Source organism: Eschrichtius robustus, chromosome 4 (genome assembly GCF_028021215.1).
Source record: "Eschrichtius robustus isolate mEscRob2 chromosome 4, mEscRob2.pri, whole genome shotgun sequence".
Classification (NCBI taxonomy): Eukaryota; Metazoa; Chordata; class Mammalia; order Artiodactyla; family Eschrichtiidae; genus Eschrichtius; species Eschrichtius robustus.
Genome location: NC_090827.1, coordinates 80,380,625 through 80,401,305, shown reverse-complemented (window position 1 = coordinate 80,401,305; position 20,681 = coordinate 80,380,625). Strand labels below are relative to the sequence as shown.

At 35.5% G+C, this 20,681-nt stretch overlaps 1 protein-coding gene across 4 annotated transcripts in view; it reads right to left on the bottom strand.

Moving 5' to 3' along the window:
* FRYL (FRY like transcription coactivator) overlaps positions 1-20,681 on the bottom strand; it is a 242,199-nt gene that overhangs the window by 165,266 nt on the left and 56,252 nt on the right. For all 4 annotated transcript variants that reach the window (XM_068542998.1, XM_068543001.1, XM_068542999.1 and 1 more), the window contains exon 3: positions 13,790-13,921. The gene's annotated coding sequence lies outside the window, so the exon portion shown is untranslated. The remainder of the gene's footprint in view (positions 1-13,789; positions 13,922-20,681) is intronic.

The window sequence follows — 20,681 nt, the reverse complement described above, 5'->3', positions numbered from 1 at the left end:
TTAAACAAATCACTCTCTAGAAACAGAAAAATCTGTCAAAAGTCTAAGTAAAGGGGTTTCCCTGGTGGCGCAGTGGTTAAGAATCCACCTGCCAATGCAGGGGACACGGGTTCAAGCCCTGGTCCGGGAGGATCCCACATGCTGCGGAGCAACTAAGCCCGTGCACCACAACTACTGAGCCTGCACTCTAGAGCCTGCAAGCCACAACTACTGAGCCCACGTGCCACAACTACTGAAGCCCGCGCGCCTAGAGCCCGCGCTCCACAACAAGAGAAGTCACTGCAATGAGAAGCCCGCGCACCGCAACAAAGAGTAGCCTCCACTCGCCGCAACTAGAGAAAGCCCGCACGCAGCAACGTGCAGGCCAAAAAAAAAAAAAAAAAGTCTAAGTAAAAGTAGAATTCAAGATTTAGGTAAGGTGATAATAATTTACATCTGTAATATCTAAAATTATTTTGGATTATTGTTTAACAGTTTAAATGAATAAATCAATGATGGAATGTTCACTTGCTGATACAGCATTTAGGAAAACATAATTCTCAAAGGCAGACTGATCCTCATTTTGATCGCCATCTTTCTATAAAGAATCATTGTCTTTCTAAAAAAAAAAAAAACCTACAATGAATTACCTTTAGAGCTAATTTATTCTATTAAAAAATGACTAGGCTTAATAAATTTTATGATTAAAGTAAGGCAAAGTGTGTATTGTATCCACACATGTGGCAGGATAGGGTGATAAAGATGGGTGAAAGGTACCAGTATAACCTAGTGGACAGTGAGTTCCATTATGGAAACGTCCATAAAACAAAATGATTGGTAAAAAGCAACTATTTCAGAATCACAGCAGGATATTAAAGGCATACAGGAAATGTGTTAAGCCAACAATTGTTATCTTTAAAGAATTAACCATCTGGCCTTCCACAAACAGAGAATTGCAGATTTTTTTTAACTGGAGAGTCTTTAAAGATCACGTAACATAATCCCTTAAATTTTAGATAAGATAACTGAAGCCCAGGGAGAATAAGTGAGAGAGTTGGATCCCAAATCAAATTAATAAATATTTATTGAACACCTACTATGGATAAAACACTACTCCAAGGGTTACAGAAAATAAGTGTAACAGTGAACCGCTTCTTCAAAGTTTCCATTCTCTATTTCCCAGGTAAATTACCTGCATGTAGCTCTCTGATGATAGCAATATCCTTTTCCATATTCCGGCTTAGGGTTGGAACACTTAGGCCCCCAGGCCAAATCTGGTTCATCACCTAATTTGTAAATAAAGCTGTACTGAAACACAGTCACACACATGCATTCACATTACATCTAGGCTCCTTTTGCTCTACGAAGTCAGAGCTGAGCAGTTGTGACAGAGACTTATGGCCTACAAATCCTGAAATATTTACTATCTGGCCCTTTCCAGAAAAAGCTTGTATTCTAGATCATCTTTTGCTTGATTTGAAGCATTTTTTTTTCTTTTTTCATTTTCAAACTAATGGGAGGCTGCTTTTGCCTCAGGAACCACTGCCCACTGAGCAATGTGCTAGATGGTTTTGAAGGAAGAAGTCAGTGGGCTAAATATGGCAACTGACAGCAGCTCTTCAGAACAAGTGAAAACTTGCTCTGGCACATAAAGGACGAGCACCAGAGGACAGAAGACGCTAACCTTCAACAAACATTTAATAACTGCTTCCTAAGTGCCTGCCATGGGGCTGAGCTCTGGGGCTACCCATATAAATAAGACCAACTCAGTTCTGAAAGAACTCACTATCTGGAAAAAGAAACAATGCTTTTATATTAAATGGAATAATAGAAGCCAGTGGACAATGACAGAGAATAAGTAACTGAGGTTGGGGGCGAGGGAAACTATCAACCCCAAGGACAGTCACACAGAGACTTCTATTCCCCCTGCAGAGTTCCAGTTTCAGGAAGTAACCAGGATTGGAAGCTTATAACTATGTATGGTTGCCTCAACCCAAAGGCCACTACTTATAGGTGGGTGGAGTTAACCCTTGGGCTGTATGTTGCTTCCTGAATTCCTTTTATAGCACACTTTATTTTTGTTTAACCCTCCTAGTATATTCTTTTAGTTACATTTTAAATTTACATTCAGCTTTAGTCATCTTAACCTATTTTACTGTGCATTTTAACCTCTGTTATTTTTTTAGAATCTTTGGATATAGATATTATTTTCTATCATTTTATTCATCTTTTTACACATTATTTCAGTATTTTTTCCTAATATTTATTTATACTTTTCTTATACCCTTTTGTTTCAACTATTTTATCTTATCCATAGTATCTCCTTCCTTTTGCTTCTCTAAGTGAGAATAAACAGGGGTGATCATCAAAATAGTCAGCCACCAGGAAGGTACGGTAACTGAACAATTTAACAAGCCCAGCCTCAGAGTGGAGGTGGGTCCTGGAGTCCCTGGTATGCCTAGGTCTCACCCTTTAGTTGATGAAACCCGGGGTGATCAAAGAGGGTCCTGGGGTAGGACAGGAGGGCTGAAGCAGCAGGAGCACGTGGGGGAGGGACGTAGGAGTAGCTAAGTATCAACTGATACGAGAAATTGTAATATTTTAACAACCAGTATCACCATACTAGATAAACATCAATTCTGTGATTAGGAAACGAGAGAGTAAGTGGGATAGAGAGGAGACTATTCTAGGCCTCTTAAAATGGAGACAGATGCATTTTTATTTCGATTAAGTTTCTTAAAAGTCCTTTCTAAGAGCCAAAGAAGTAAAGACCCTGACCCTAACTCTAGTCACACTTAACTGCCCCAATTTCTAAAAATATACATCCACGTAACTTGAGGAGACAGTCCAAAATGACCCTTCTTAAGAAGCGTTAGGCTGGGACTTCCTAGTAGCGCAGTGGTTAAGGATCCGCCTGCCAACTCAGGGGACATGGGTTCGAGCCCTGGTCCAGGAAGATCCCACATGCCGCGGAGCAACTAAGCCTGTGCGCCGCAACTACGGAGACTGCGCTCTGGAGCATGCGAGCCACAACTACTGAAGCCCACGTGCCACAACTACTGAAGCCTGCGCGCCTGTAGCCTGTGCTCCGCAACGAGAGAAGCCACCACAATGAGAAGCCCGCGCACTGCAAGGAAGAGTAGCCCCCACTAGCCGCAACTAGAGAAAGCCCGCACACAGCAACAAAGACCCAACGCAGACAAAAATAAATGAAATTTAAAAAAAAAAAGTGTTAGGCTAACTTTAAAAACAGCCAAGAGAACCTACTGAAGTAATACTGCTACACTAACTTCTAAAAACCTTTGTATCAGAATCACAAGATCTTTTGGCAGTAGCTATTTGGAAGAGCACACATTACAGACAAAGAAGGAAAGCACAGGAGAAGGTGTTGCAACTCAAGTTCCCACGAACTGTCATGTAGCTATAAATCACATGCTAAAATGGTTCGGAATTATGCACAACGAAAGACCTAGATCCAAATTCCTAGAATGTTTTCTACGATGGAATGCTCCAAAGATAAATTCTAGTTAACTTTGATTCATCTATCTCCAAGTCAAAAATTCAAAAGTTTTCTTAAACAGTAATAGCCACTATGTATTGAATCATGTATCAACTTTGTTACCATTTTTGGTAATCTTGAAAACAATGCTACAAAGAAAATATCATTCAAAGTGATCGGTGAGGTCAACTGGCCTAGAGAGATTAAGTAGCCTGTTCAAAGACACATAGCCAGTCACCAGTGGAGCTCAACTCAGTCTGGATCAAAGCCCCACTCCATGCCATTCTCAATACTTACTTCACTGCCTCTCTCCCATCACGCCTGTAGGTCTTTTCCAATATCTCTCCTCTATCATGAGAATTCTCACAGACTCAGAAAAGGCATGAATATAACCACCCATACGGCTTCTCCTGCAATCGCCAATGAAAACCACCTGAAAAGTACTCCAAAGGCCCTCTACGTAAGGGATCCTACTTGATTTCAGGACACTATGAAAGCCCAACACTTCCAAATCCCATTTATATAAACAAGAAGAATTCATGAACTCCTTCACACACTTACACAGTGAGAACAAGGTATCATTGGGGTCAAGCCAGAAATTCCATAGCAGACTGATTATAATTTGGAGCTCAAGTTCTTCCATGACACTGTCCTGCCCAAGAATCTTTTAATGACATTTGAATTCCAAAGGATTCTCTATCTCCTTTGGTCTGTTATCACTTACAAGCATTTGAAGCGGCAAAAGAAAACCTCAGAGTCCAGCCTTGGATGAACACTTAAAACACTCTTTACTCATCTCATTCCCTTCTAAAAAGAAACTGGCCTGCCATGCTATTCCTCTACCCAACATAGGGTACATCAAACAAAAGCGAGCTATTCAGGAGATACAAAATCTAATAACCACTGAGAGCAACGGTTCGACAAAAATAAAACTAAAAAGATCACTTATTAAGGAAATCCAGTTAGTAATAGTTGGCATCCCCCATTCTTCACTAGTCAAATATAAATAGCAGCCTTTAAAACTCAACCAAACGACATTTGGAATTTTATATAACAAGTGCTACGTTTTGGTCTGTTCCTGCTAGTAAGCTGTGCTGAACACCTCAAGAGAGGTATACCAGTATACTATTTAAATGTTTATATCCCATGGAGTCATTAACACTTTATAATGAAATGAAAATGGTATCTTAATGTGAGTCTCAACTGTTTTTGTAAAAGTCATGTGAAACAGCTATTTACTTAACCAGCTTACATAACCAGAGTGTTAGAGAAATAATTATCAACTGTTCATTAAACCGTAACACAGGATCTGAAAGAGATGCAAACATATTGGTATTAAAGTGTTTTCCTATTGAAATATAGCTCTTAATTAAAATGAAAGCACCAAAAAATAAAATAAAATAAAGTATGTGTTCTTTGGTGGAACAATTAAACTTGATAGATACACTAGTCTTTTAAAAAATATTTTATACATAAAGATTCAAAAACATCAAACACTGCAGTGAGGTGGAGTAGAAGGACAAAATGCCTGACTTTAAAACAATGGCATGGGTTTCCCTGGTGGCACAGTGGTTATGAATCCACCTGCCAATGCAGGAGACTCGGGTTTGAGCCCTGGTCTGGGAAGATCCCACATGCCACAGAGCAACTAAGCCCGCGTGCCACAACCACTGGGCCTGCGCTCTAGAGCCTGTGAGCCACAACTACTGAGCCTACACGCCACAACTACTGAAGCCTGCGTGCCTACAGCCCATGCTCTGCAACAAGAGAAGCCACCGCAATGAGAAGCCTGCGCACCGCAACGAAGAGTAGCCCCCGCTCGCCACAACCCGCGCGCAGCAAAGAAGACCCAACACAGACAATAAATAAATAAATAAATACATTTAAAAAACCAATACACTTTCTGTGGGGATGACAAATATCAGTATTAGGAAATCCAATTATCCAAAAAAAATAAATTAAAAAAGGCGTAACTATACCACTGAGTAGCCAAAAAAACCTCAAATAATTTGGTTAAGCCTCTCTGAACTTCTAAAACTTTGTATAACAACCTATCTCACACGGTTTTCATGACAACTTAGATAACATCTGCTCAGTCAACCAATATTTATTGAGCAACTATTATGTTCCAAACCCTGGAACACATCAGTAGACAAAGCAAAGTCCATGTTCAACTTATATTCTGAGAGGGGAAAAGGGACAGGTATGCACTAAATGGGTAGACAAATGAGACCATTTAAGTTATTTGTAAATCAAAACAAGAAAACAATGCCCAGAATACATAAGGTGCTCAAATAATGTTGACATATATTTAGTTCTGTTCAATGTCTCATTATCTCTGTTCTTGGTGAATTATAAAAATCAATCATAATATATTTACACTACCTTATTCTTGACTCCAAACAGAATGAACAACAACAAAATTAAGGTTGATTCCATCAGAATAAAAATAACCCAGTCCTGGAGATACAAGGACTTTGCAGCTGTCACAACAGAAGCCTGTGGAAACACACTGCCTGATTCTTAGGATCTGACGCATAACTATGCCTAACATTCATTCTCCTTCAATGGTGAGACAGCACTGAAGTATATTCTGAATCAGTGAAGGGCATTTTCTCCCCACCAACTCTTACGCCTGAAGATAAATATTAGTAGAACTGGCACAAATAGTATCTATCAGTGAAATCAGTCTTTGATAACATTATTAGTACTGTACACAAAAAATATTGGATATTTAAGCATCTATGAATAAGATTACATAACATGAACACATGAACATTTTGATTCCTTTTTTTTTATTAAGGACAGCAAATAAATGATTTACTTCTTTAACCAAATTGCAACATTATACAACTATATAGAGTCCCCTTATTATAAATTATAACTGTTAACTAATCATTTAATCAAAAAGCTCCATTAAAAAAAAAAAAAAAGCTCCATTAAAGTAGGAATCAGGGGGGTTGGGGGGGAAATCAATAGGTCTACTAAAGGTTTAAAGGTTTTAACTTAATAGAAAATCCATGTCTATTCCCTAGCCTTTTGATGTAGTGCCAAGTCCCTATCTCTTAAGGTGAATTTGCTGATTACTCTGTTGTCTTTCTCACCTAAAATACAGCCCGTGTACATCACCTATGATACCTAGTTTCAATTTCTTCAAAGTGGAGTGGGAAATTGAAGGTATGTGAGGGCAAAATCCTTCCAATCTTGTATATTTCTCTGGCCTACATGTAATTTAAAAGCAAACTTTTCTAGTAGTTCACTTTTATGGAGTATGACCAAAGTATTCAACTTTTTTACACCGAAACAACTTTCTTTTCAGCCTCATACTTTACTGAATTATGTGATACCTAATTAAAATACATGATCAGAACTACAAGTATAACTGGCATAAACAAGTTTGGTTTAAAACGCAACCAACTCTTGGTAAGCCCACACCTGAATCTGCTCGGAGCAGATGCGGTGGCAGGGGGTTTGAACAGTGTGCAGTGAACTACAGGCATTTGTTAATATATTTTACAGAGAAATAGAGGATTTCTGGTAAATCCAGTGTGTTGTTTGCGAATTTCTATCAAACTCTTAAAACATTAGGTTACTTAATATTTAGAGAAAGTTAAAAAATGAAAAACTTTATCAAAAGTGAAGAAAAATGTTCTTCAAAATATCAACCCCTGCAAATACCTCAAAATTCTATGCATATTTTTGTTAAAGAAACCATAAGCATCTATAAACATTTCTGGAGTTAAAAGTAGCAAGGTAAATTTCTATATCCTCTCACGAAAGTACAATTATCAATCCATATTACAATTTTGTCTAAAATTCCTTAGAAATCATTTTTTGTAATTTTGAATTAACAATTAAAGAAGTTGGAAACAACTGATCCAAATACAAAGCTATGAGATTACATACCAGTTTTTCTCTAAAAGAATACTTCCTTCTTTGCACTACTGATATGAAATCTCTTCATACTCTTGATTTCTCCTTTCATTAAATGAGCAAACTGTAACGCCCTTTAGAAGAACTGTACCCAGTTCTTTGCATGACTTCTGGATAAACTACTGCATTATCTCTATCCCAGAACCACCAGCAAGCAGGAGGTAAAATTCATTCATGCTGAGTTGCAAGTAATCAGTGTGTAGACTGGTGTGAATCATGTGGGTTTTATTCTTACATACAATATAAATTTAGTATCAAATTTTGAGATTCAAGAAAAGGACTTTATCAGTAAATTGAAATTTCAGAAACCAAATCTTTTTACAGATATTGCCAAAGAAGTCCCTTAAATTAATTTTAATAGTCATTCCCTAAAGTTGAATTTTATTTTTGAAGAGAAAAACAGGGCAAGAGTTATTCCACAAAGGACCTGTGGCCTCTGAAATTTCAAACAGATTCTTCAGTTGTTTCAGTTCCATGATTTTGCTTTATTTTGACTGATTGGTAAAAAGATATATAGCATAGAAAGCCCTTAATCGTTAAATTGAGTGCTATTTGCAAATTAATGTAAATTATAAAATCTCATTATTATACTTCATAACATATACGCTATGTTCAAAAATGTGTAAGACAGTCTTAAAAAAAAAAAAAGGAGCCATATTAAACTAATGGGCATAGGATATTACACTTAAACACCAGGTCCCTTATATATGCTGTGGTACAGTGAAGAAAGCAACTAAATGATTCAAGACTGAAAGCTAAAGAGTAAATTTTTAATAACATAAATAACTGCACATATTAATACATTCATATTCTTCACTTATGCATATATAGATATGCATAAGTTGAACACAACTGTTGAACACAAAACTAAGTACTGAATGATTTAGATTTTAATTGAAATTAAGAGGCACTAACCCATCAGTAGTCTCACCTCCACTTTATCCACCCAAATGAGTGAAGAGTATAAAAATAAAAAGACTTCTAATACCAGTATATTCTAGATATGAATATTTCTTTTTAAAACTTAAAAGTTCCTTCTCCTTTCTTTTACACAATATATTTAAAACAGAAATTTTAGTTTCTCCTAAGTATGACCCTATTTTTTAAACTGACAAGAAACAGTGTTAAGGAGAGTACAAAGAAATAGAGATACTGCCTTGGGGAGCTTAAATTGAGAAAATTCTGAAAAGTAACTTGACATTGTCTATCAAAATTTTAAATGTACATAGAAATGTATACTAAGAAGCAATCATACAAAGGCATAAAGTAATACAATAAATGGATAATAAAGTAATAAAATAAATGGATATTTATTACATAATTACTTTTAATAATTAAAAATTAAAGTCACTCAGTGTTCATCAATAAGGACTGATTGAAAAAATTATTATGTCATACAATGGCATGCATTTTAAAGAGACAGAAAGATGGTTATGATGTATTAAATGAGAAAGCAAGTATCAGAACAGTTTAGATAGTAAATCTCATTTTTAAATTCTATAAGTAAAAATGTATATGTGCATATTAAATATGCATAAAAAACTGCTGTAAGAATATATATCAAACTTGCAGAGGATTTACAGAAAATCTCTTCTTTCTACTAAATATTACATTAATTTGTATGAGCAGTTATGTATTCCCTATAATAAAAATTCATAATCATACAGAACATTTTAACATTTTTAAGTGTTTTAGTCAAAATTTTAAAGCAGGAATTTTTTTCATCATCTTCCTAAAGGATTTTCCTTTTTTTATTTTTTCCAACATTTTCTAGATACCATATGCAAACCTGATTTTTCTCCTGACACATGAGTATCATCCTCTCAAACTTTAAAAGGCATTATATTCAACTTTGCAGAATTATATGAAATAAAGGTAGTGACACAAAATAATCATTATTATATTCAAAGATTTTTTTTAATATTTCATCCCAAATATTCTTTATCTTTAGAACAAAAGAATGGGACTTTATTTTTAAGTGATTTCTGTAGTGATAGATAAAACTCAGTTTCTTGTTTTTCAGGTGTATACCCTACCTTGTTTTTACTGATTGTAAAATAACACTTTTTTCAATAAGTATAATCCTTCATCATAAAAATATTTTCCAAGATCACTAAACTGTTAACTTTATTAATGGCTTTATCTTGACCTATAGCAATCAATATTTCTCCATCTAAACTCAAAGCAACATTTTGATACTAAGAAAATTTAGGCCAACTATATATTTACTCTTTTTAAATTCTTTTTAGTATTTAAACTTGATGTTCAAAATAAAGATTTATGCTCACTAGAATTCATACTTATAAAAATAATTTTACTTTCCTAAAATAGTTTTTATTAAAGCATTGAAAATACATTTTTACTTTACCTAGTTGCTGCTGTTGGTGTTTGTCATAATTACTGTGACCACTCTCCTCATCTACAGTCTTCTCTGATGAAAGCAAACTAAGAGGTTTCAACTTCAGCAATCTTGGAGGACTTCCCCGAAAACTCTCTCTAGTGTCCAAAACCACATCTCCCGAAAGAATGGGAGGAACAACTCTCTTCAAAAAGTCCATTTTAAGGTTCTTCTACATTACTGGGCCCACGAGCACACAGAAAGGTGCTTGTACCAACTTCCTTGATGAGAAGGTAAGGTCCACTCTTTGTGTCAAAGAGCAAAGAAACGTCATGTGAACTTAGGTGGGTCGACTGCCAGCTGTTTTGAAGCTGATTTTTAGGACATTTGCTGTTCATACTGATAAGAAGTCAAACAGCTACCGACTGTGAAACTGCACTTCATATATACATGTACATGTACAATGGGTGTTAACAGCAATACCGGGACTATAAAATGTTTAGCATCCATCTAGCTTAACATTTAGACTTTGAAAACCTACACTGTGATAATGTTAAGACAAATTTACTTTGGTCTGAGGTGTGTCTTACTTTTAAATACACTGAACAACTTAAATGTGAAACAGTAACTTGTATTCAAAAGATAATTCTTATCATTCTGAAAATTCACTAATAGACCGCAGGAACATCAAGTTTTACAGGAGGTGAAAAGGAGTAATTTAAAACTATACTGTATTATGAACATCCCAATGTACTTTTAAACACACACAGAAAAACCTCTTCATTATAAGCAATCATAAGTATCAACAGTAGCAAAGGAAACCTTGGCATGAATTACTAAAAAAATTGATAATTTAAAATGTATGAATCTAAGAAAATAAAGTTGAACAGTTTAAAGTATAAATATTTAATTCAATAAACCCAGTAATCAACCTTACACAATTTATTTCCAAATAACTGAGCATTCTACTAAATATTTTAAAATAGCAAAAGTAGCTGATCCTACTGCCTTACTACAATCCAGAAGCATGACAAAATGTGCCAGTAAAAGGTGCCTACATAAGACTTTGTGAACTTAATGTCTTTTCTCCCTTCCTTTGCCTGCCCTCTGGTGGGGTTAACGAAGTGACAAGAAAGAAATGGAAAAAAAAAATGGGAACAGATAAGACGTAAACATCTCTAAACTAATCAAATTGATAACTTTGAAAGATACACATTTTAATAATAAAAAAAAAATCGGATTCACTTAGTGAAACACAAACACAATCTCATTCTTCCAACACTCAATATGAAGAAAATGGTCTACATATATTAAAAGATGAAGCATTGGGCTTCCCTGGTGGCGCGGTGGTTGGGAGTCCGCCTGCTAGTGCAGGGGACACGGGTTCGGGCCCTGGTCCGGGAGGGTCCCACGTGCCGCGGAGCGGCTGGGCCCGTGGGCCACAACTACTGAGCCTGCGCTCTAGAGCCCATGCGCCACAACTGCTGAAGCCCGCGCACCTGGAGCCTGTGCTCTGCAACAAGAGAGGCCACCGCGATGAGAGGCCCGTGCACCACAACGAAGAGTGGTTCCCACTCTCTGCAACTGGAGAGAGCCCGCGCGCAGCAACAGAGACCCAACACAGCCAAAAATAAATAAAATAAAAATAAATAAATTTAAAAAAAAAAAAAAAAGATGAAGCATAAAATTGTCTACACAGATATCAGGGAAAATTGTTATAATATAAAAACAAGGAAATTTCTGGTCTGAACTGTAGAGTTTTTAATCCTTATTCTTCTGCCACGTTAATAATGAAGTCAATTATTCTCTATTTCATTCATTTAAAAGATGTTAAGTAAAAGTCCTCTACACATAAAGCATTAATATAGTATTAAGGTTCAGAGAAAATTTAGAGGATTTATTAATGCAAATCCTGTCTCATGGAATCCTACAGTAAAAAGGAAAAGAGGAAAAAGAAAACAACAAGAAGTGAAGTAAAGGACTCAAATTTCTTGCCCTAAAGCAGGACTGTACCAACTAGAAAAAAACACTGACTTTAAAAAAGCCCTTCTCAAAAAAATAAAATAAAATAAAAAAATAAAAAAGTCCTTCTCAGAAGTAGATTCTCTCTTAACCCTGGAGCATAAGAGGATTAAAAATTCGTATCTGATCAGCCTATTCCCTACACACAGAAAAAACAAACTGGTTAGAACCATAATCCATATCCCTTAATAGCCTAGGAGTTATCACTGTATCTTACAGGGTTTTTGTTTTTTCCATCTTACCTCATTCATTCTTTTTTTTTTTTTTTTTTTTTAATTTATTTGGCTGCATTGGGTCTTAGTTGCAGCACGTGGGATCTTTGTTGCAGCATGCAGGATCTTTCGTTATGGTGCGCAGGCTCTTCTTTGTGGCGCAGGGGCTTCTCTCTAGTTGTGGCGTGAGGGCCCAGTAGTTGCGGCGCACGGGCTTAGTTGCCCCACAACATGTGGGATCTGAGTTCCCCAAATCAGGGGTCAAACCCACATCCCCTGCACTGGAAGGCGGATTCTTAACCACTGGACCACCAGGGAAGTCCCTCGTTCATTCATTTTTTTTTTAACTGAAGGATAACTGACTTACAATATTATACTAGTTTCAGGTTTACAACATAGGGATTCGATATTTTTATAATTATGAAAAGATCACCATAAGTCTAGTTACCACCTGTCACCATACAAAGTCGTTACAATATTACTGACTATATTCCCTATGCTGTATGTTACATCTCCATGACTTACTTATTTTATAACTGGAAATTTGTACCTCTTAATCTCCTTCACCTATCTCACCCATATTGCCAACACCCTCCCCTCTGGCAAGCCCCTGTTTGTTCTCTGTATCTGTTGAGTCTGTTTCTGTTTTCTGTGTGTTCCTTTGTTTTGTTTTTGAGATTCCACATATAAATGAAATCACATGGTATTTGTCTTTCTCTGCCTGACTTACTTCACTTAGCACAATACCCTCTAGATCCATGTTGTTTTTTTTGTTTGTTTCCTCTTTACTGATACAGTCTCATATTCTTTAAAACAGGTGTCCCCAACCCCCCGGGCTGCACAGCAGGAAGTGAGCGGCGGGCAAGCGAGTAAAGCTTCATCTGCCGCTCCCCATCATTCCCCATCGCTCGCATTACTTCCTGAGCCATCGCTCACATTACCACCTGAACCATCCCTGCCCCTCATCTGTGGAAAAACTGTCTTCCACGAAACCGGTCCCTGGTGCCAAAAAGGTTGGGGACTGCTGCTTTAAAACTTATATGTGTGGTTTTCCTCAGGTCCCATTGTAGGTCTTCCTTATCTGTGGAGCCCAGGAACACAGTGGTATGCAACACATGCTGATTGTGGAGGACAAGTTACCTTCATGTTTGTTCATGATGTACAAGAAAACCATGTGTGTCACTGTTAACCTCACTGTTCTAAACCACACTTTCAACTGGAAAAAGGAAGGGCAAGGATTAGGTGTTACAGGAGGGACCACAAGATTTTTCTCAGATTTCCTTCATTCAACAAATATTTGCTGAGCAGCTTCTTTAATGGCCTGTGCCCAATGCAAAGGCATTAAGGATATGTCTCCATCCCCAAGAAGCTTAACTCTCACAACTACAAGACTCCCTGTCTCAGTTGGCTAAGGCTTTGTTGAGCCTACATTACACTTCAATTTCCACTGCCCAGTAACCTCCTCTCTTTATAGGTTGTTGATCCCTAATAAACATCCGGGAAGCCAAACTCTCTTCCAGCACCAGTTTTCGGAGGACCCACCCTGAGACATACAGCAAGAGGGAAAGCATGGCACTCCAGTATCTGTTAGTAGCTGAATCTATGACAGGGAAATACCATAAAGCCTTGTTTGCATGTTGATATTTCTAAGATCTTTGGTTGATTATCACAACCTTGAACTCTTGGTATAAGAGTTACAGGACTGAGAAATTATAATAAAGGCTAGTCACTCAAAGACAGCATTCAAAAATCTTTTTAGACCTCATGGTCACTATTTAGCCTTTAGAACATTTATTATAATCTTACCGAAGAATTCAAGACAATAATTTCTTGGTGGTAAGCTGGATCATCTAATCCTGGCTGTGGGACTCTTGAGCAGTTCTGAGAATTAAGCATTTAGGTGTTAATCATCCAAGATTCAAATAAACGGCTTCAGCTCTGAAGAAAAACAAAACATGAGATTGACACATTAGATATGTTTATAAAAAGTACATCTGTGTGTGACTCATATCTACCCTTACTTCTGAATATATTATATTGCAGTGTCAGCTGGTGCTACAGTTATCCTCTTTCAATTAATGTTGCATTACACTTTTTTCTAAGTTTTTATTATGAAAAATTTCAAACTAATGCAAAATTATTAAGACTAGTATAATGAACCCACCGTTGTTAACTCACAGCAAGTCATGTTGCATTTATATTTTCACACCCCCGCCCAACCTCTAACCCACCACTCTGGATCATTCTGAAGCAAATTCCAGGCATTATACCACTTCATCTGTAGATAATTCTGTATGTATCTCTCTAAGACAAAGATTTGCTTTTTAAACATAAGGCAGTATCATTATAATATCTACAATAAATTCAAAATAATTTCTTTACAACATCAACTACCAATCAGTGCTCAAATTTCCCCAACTTTCTCATAAGTGGCTTTTTTGGGGTTTTTTTTTTGTTTTTTTAAAATTTTATTTATTTATTTTATTTATGGCTGTGTTGGGTCTTCGTTTCTGTGCGAGGGCTTTCTCTAGTTGTGGCAAGCGGGGGCCACTCTTTATCGCGGTGCGTGGGCCTCTCACTATCGCGGCCTCCCTTGTTGCGGAGCACAGGCTCCAGACACGCAGGCTCAGTAACTGTGGCTCACGGGCCCAGTTGCTCCATGGCATGTGGGATCTTCCCAGACCAGGGCTCAAACCCGTGTCCCCTGCATTGGCAGGCAGATTCTCAACCACTGCGCCACCAGGGAAGCCCATAAGTGTTTTTTTAAACAGTTTGTTCTAATCCAGATCTAAAAAAAATCCATACAGGCAATTGTTATTGTCTCTCCTAAATCCCTTTTAAATCTATAGTTTTTTTCCTTTCTTCTCTTTGCAGTGACAAGCCATGATGCTTTTACTAGGCTATGATTGAATGAATACGTTAATACCTTAACTGTTCAATAACACATTAAATCCATTTTCATTTTATTCACTAAATTAATCAGATTTGCAAAATAGTTCATATACCCACTAGGCCTAATATTTATCCCATCTACAGACAGTGTTTAGGATGTATATTTTTCAAAGTCCTATTATAATAACTCTGAGCGGGTCATGGATTGTGAACTACTATACTTTATATGTAATAATTTGATGGCTACTAAGAATGAAACCAATGACCATAGGGAGTTATCCTTTTACCACATATGAGGCCTCACATATAATCATGCGTATTCCATGTTTTTATTACCATGAAAGGTCTGTGCATTTTTCAACAGTTAAATAGGACACATTTTTAATTTGTCATTGAAACTCTAATCAACCTCATTTTAAATCACATCTGGTTTCCTACTATTTTTTCTGTTTAATGAATTTAATCCCCAACCCAACAGAAAGAACTACTTGCTGAAATATTAATTTTGTACTTAAAACTTCTTAATCTGAAATTCCTTTAGCCAACTTAGAAAAAAATATAATGATATTTCACTTATTCAGAGGTATAATCAACTAAATCATGACTAAAACCAAATCTTCGAAGCCCCAAAACTGGTAAATACGAACAAAATAGTAATTTAGATGCACTTGTTCATAATCAGTTATCATTCAGACTTATGGAATTTTTGACTGCCCCACCAAATATTTCTGAATATATTAACAAGCAGATATCTACACTTCTGCCATAACTTTTTATCCTTTATTTTATATAAGGTTAATGGAATTATTTCTCCCTCAAAGCAAATAAAGTTTATGTGACAAATAGCCTACCATTTCTTGTACATAGTGAGCAGAGCACAGTCATGTGCTGGTCTGTATTTAATGAAATTTAAACTATTTTTCACTGTGTCTTCTAGGACAAATCACAAAACCAAGTACTCCTGGAGGACAAAGCAGTTTTAGGAATATTGCAAAAATTGCATCTAGGATTGATTTGTACTACCATGTCTATGTCTTTCGTTTTGCTTCATGTTTGAATATCCTTTTGCTCAGACACAGCAAGGGCTAATGCCATGCTGTTTATATGTGTTTTCTCTTCTTATAACCACACTGTCAGAGCACAGTCATTTTAAGATTTCCCAATGTTTGCCTAGAATTTTCAATACCTCTCTAGTAGAGATACAGCCTTCCTATTTTCCACTTTCACTTTTGATAAAATAAACAAACTTTTATCTTTAGTTAAATAAATTAATCATTTTTAGCAGGGATGGGTTTTTGTTTTCATTTTGCTTGGGTGTGGTCTGGGCTGTTGGTTTTTTGGGTTTGTTTTTTTTTTTATATCAATTGCACTTTCACCTTGTCTCCATATATATTATCTAACATGGAACTCATTTTTATTTTTCATTTCACTTGATTAATTTGGAGAATATTTTATCTACAAGAAGAGTAATTTTTATTACCATTTTTAGACTACTGCTTTTGAGATGATCAAGGTCAGAGAGGTTAGGTAACTGTGGTCACGGTATACACATGACCAAGCCTGTTGTTTCTTATTTTAAAAGAAAAAAGTCATATAAACAAGAGTGACTTGAGGAGGTCAGTTGGTATTTGACAACACTGAAGATAAGACTGTAAACAGTCAAACAGCACAAGCTTTAAAGGACCAAGGCTTTAAACCTTCAGCAAGACTAATGATCTAGAAGCTTCCATGTGTAATAAATAAAGAGAACAGTGGCCCAGCTCTGGGGCTTGGGAGGATTCTCAGATCAAATGAGGTCCTTCAGGGACAACCCTGATTCGCTTCAGTCTAGAAAGTAAAAGAGAAAGTTGAATGGGTGCTCAGATAACACATTAACCTCATTTCCTTTCTGAAAAGAATTATAAAGAACAGAAATGCCAAAAATCTAATGTATCCTAATTGTAGTAAGACATGTGATATAAAAGTCTCTGATATACATTGATACAGAAAATGATAATCTCAAGCAAACAGAGTAGAAATTAAGAATAAGTGAATCTCAGTGATGTTCATTATAAGTACTCACAATACTTACAGACTTGGAATAGTTCATAATTTGAAAAGGAAAACAGGAAGTTATGGTGCCTAGCACAAGGTAGATTTGAGCTCAACATAATAAAAAGAATAAATTATTATATAATTCATTTTCAAAAGCTGCTTCATAAAGAAATAGAGTTCCTACTCACTGAGTTTTTAGGCAAAGATTGTTAGAAATGCTACAGAAAGGGTTACACCACTGGGTCAAAAGATTAAGCTAAATTACTTCACAGATTCCAACTTGAAACTCTAAATTTCACTTCAAAATGTATTTTGTACTTATACTTGAATAATGGAATGTGTGGTGACCTAAAGATTCAATCATATTTCAACTAAAGAAAGAAACCACACTGCAAGATATGAAATCTATATGGGAAAATTCCTGCCCTTCTATTGAAATTATTCTGAGAATATTGGAAGGCCTCTTAAAATGATGCAATGATTTTTGAATAAATTAGAATAATCTAGCTCCTATTTGTAATGGCAAAATAAGTGTGGAAAATGTAAAATGCAATGACTTTTTAAATCTGCCAAAGATTATGGAAAATGTGAAAAATCTATTCACAAAGACTCAAATGCAGGCAGCAAATAATTACTCAAATTATCTTTTCTGTCTGGCTGGCAAAAGTCATTAAGATAAAGAATTTACAGTCATCCCTTTAATTAAGAAAGAAAATTAATGATTTATAAATTAACACTGGTTCCATCACACTTCAATTTTTAGAAATTCACTTTTTCTCTTATTTTAGAAATGTTATAATTTTTACAATTTTTAAAACAAACCTGCATTTTAATCTTTTGTCATTCTTTTAACCTTCTTCTACCAAATTTCAATTTTAAGAAGTATGGAAACTTATGATGCTGACTAATGCAATCACAGATTACACTATATCACCTGCTAAAAATGCCGTATAATGGCACTAAAAATGCCCCACTGCTTTGTCTTTTAGAATAACTGGGCTTCACTGCAAAAATCTAAATCTCTTGCTGATAAAGCAATGTTCTCTGCAGGTAAATTTTTCAACATTTTGTTGATTTTACATTTTTAGCCACAATAGCAGTTACTGCCATACCACTTGGTTTAATGAAAACAATTAGAAAAATTTTCCATTCTCAAATTTAAGGGGAAGTTTTTCTATAACAATTACATTCATTGAATCAAATGAAAACAGAGCCAAAGTACATTTTCTAATAGACTGATGAATGAATATGTATTGTTTAGAACAATTTTCCTGTTACATTTCTACAGCACTACATTTCTATAGTATTTCTAACCCATTCTACAGCATTTCTGTTGGCACAGACAAAACAGGAATTTGACCACAAAATTATCATACAAATGCCCTACCTACTCATCTAGACTTAAACAAAAAGAAAATTTTTGGACAAATATAGAAACAGCCAAGCAAGACATCAACCTCACTAAACCTGGAATTTTCTTCCATCCCTAATTTCTAAAAATCCATTGTTGTAACTATGCCACACATAAATTTACAAAAATCATACCTTTAACAAATACTTATTGAGCAGAACTATGTGCCAAGAACCAGGGACAGAGGAGTGAACAGAACAGACAAAAGTCCCTAGCCTCACGGAGCTTACCTTCTAGTAGGAGCTTGAATTTTGAATTTGAATTTTTTTGAAGTCATTCTTTTGAGAATCTGAAAAAAGTTTTAGAGGCCTCTCCTTCCAAAATGCACATATACCTAATTTTGCAGGGTTATGAACCTTTATAATCCAATCATTAATTATGGATTAAAAACCCCTGATAAAAATCCTCATGCCTATTTTCTATATCTACCATTTATAGTTGATAGTTTCATAATTTTACTATTCATAGTATAAAGAAGTAGTACAGTCATCCCTCAGTATCCAGAGGGTATTGGTTCCAGGACTCTTTGTGGAAGCCAAAATCATCAGATGCTCAAGTCCCTTATATAAAAGTGTGTAGTATTTGCATATAACCCACTCAAATCCTCCCATATGCTTTAAATCCTCTCTAGATTACTTATAATACCTAATACAATGTAAACGCTATGTAAATAGTTGTAAATACAATGTTAATGCTGTGGGAAGCAGCAAATTCAAGTTTTGTTTTTTGGAACTTTCTGGAATTTTTTTTTTCTAAATATTTTTGATCCAAGGTTAGTTGAATCTGTGGATGTGGAAGACTCAGATACAGAGGACCGACAGTACTTTTTTTTTCCCCATTAAAATACTTAAGGCATTCAAATTTCAATAAAATGTTTTCTATTTATTCCATTTGTCCCTCTCACAAATTTATAGACTGTCAGAGTACCCTTTATCAACCTTGGTTTTTCCAGAAAAAAATTGATCCTAACCTCTTCGGTAGCTTCATAGGTAAATTTTCTGATTTCGTTAATTATTCTCTGGACCTTCTTAAGTTAAAATCCCCCTCCCTCTGCTCATATCTTCAGCTAAAGTCTCTGTAGAAGTCACCACAGTCCCTGGAAGAAGATATATGCTCAAGAGAAACCACAATAAAACCTTATTTAACCCTAACAGAAACCACCAATTACCCCCAAATTTTTGTTCTTGCTTTTCACAAAAAGAGAGTGACCCCCTAGAAAAAAGCTTTCTTATTTAAAAATACAACATCTAAAACACTTTTAGGGTTATTACTGTCTCTAATCAATGTCTTATGCCTTTTATACCTATAAGTTTTTAAATTATACATTGGAAATTTCTCTACCTAATTATGATCCTGAGGTCCTAAATGATCAAACATTAAAGAAAATTCATGAAAATCTGATATGTGTATTTTAGATGTTATATAAAACAATTTACAGTAAAAAGGTTTTAAGGCTAATCCAAATTTTAAGTTAATCATAAAAATGAATAAGTAGTTGTGAAAGGTCACAGAGCAAGTAAATGGCCACAATTTAATCTCCAAAGTTTGTCTTTTCTCTTTTTCTCTGTGTTTATAGTCTCCAGCAAGCTTAGAGAAGCCTCACTTTTGTAAGAGCAACTGTGAAAGCACAAATTCCCACTGATGTTTAGATGACCTATTTCTCTCAAATTTATAGCGCCAAAACAATTTCTCTAAGTTTAAGGAAGAATGATCATTTGTTACCTGCAGTCTCATAACTTGTATCAAAAGCCTTAAAAATGTTTATGCTCTTTGACCCAATAATTCCACTTCTAAATGCTTTTTCTAGGAAGATAATCAGAAATGCACACAGAGATTTATTCACAAAGATACCATTGTACCATTATTCCTATGAGCAAAATACTGGAGGGGAGGGGCAGAACAAAAACAAAGGACCAGTTGAAAAAAAATCATGGTATATTCACTAGACGAAATGTTATCCATCAATTAAAAATCATATTTTTTAACTAATATGCCATAATATTCACCATGTATCTTTAAGTAATACGTAGAAAAACAAAACAGTATTTATAGTATCTTCCTAATTATTGGAGATAAAACTACATTTAGAAGCAAACAAACTTAGAAGGATAGACTCAAATTGTCAAGGTATTCAATCTCTCTATGCCGATTTCCTCATCTGCAAAATAAGGATTATAAAACCTCTCAGGGCTATTATGAGAATTCACTTTTAGATGAAAAGTGCTTAAATAGTGTTTGACACATAGTAAGTACTCAAATGTTTATTATTATTTATTAACTCATATAACATAACGCTGATAGACAAAATCTGCAACATTTCTAAAAAAAAAAAAGAAATGGGGGCTTCCCTGGTGGCGCAGT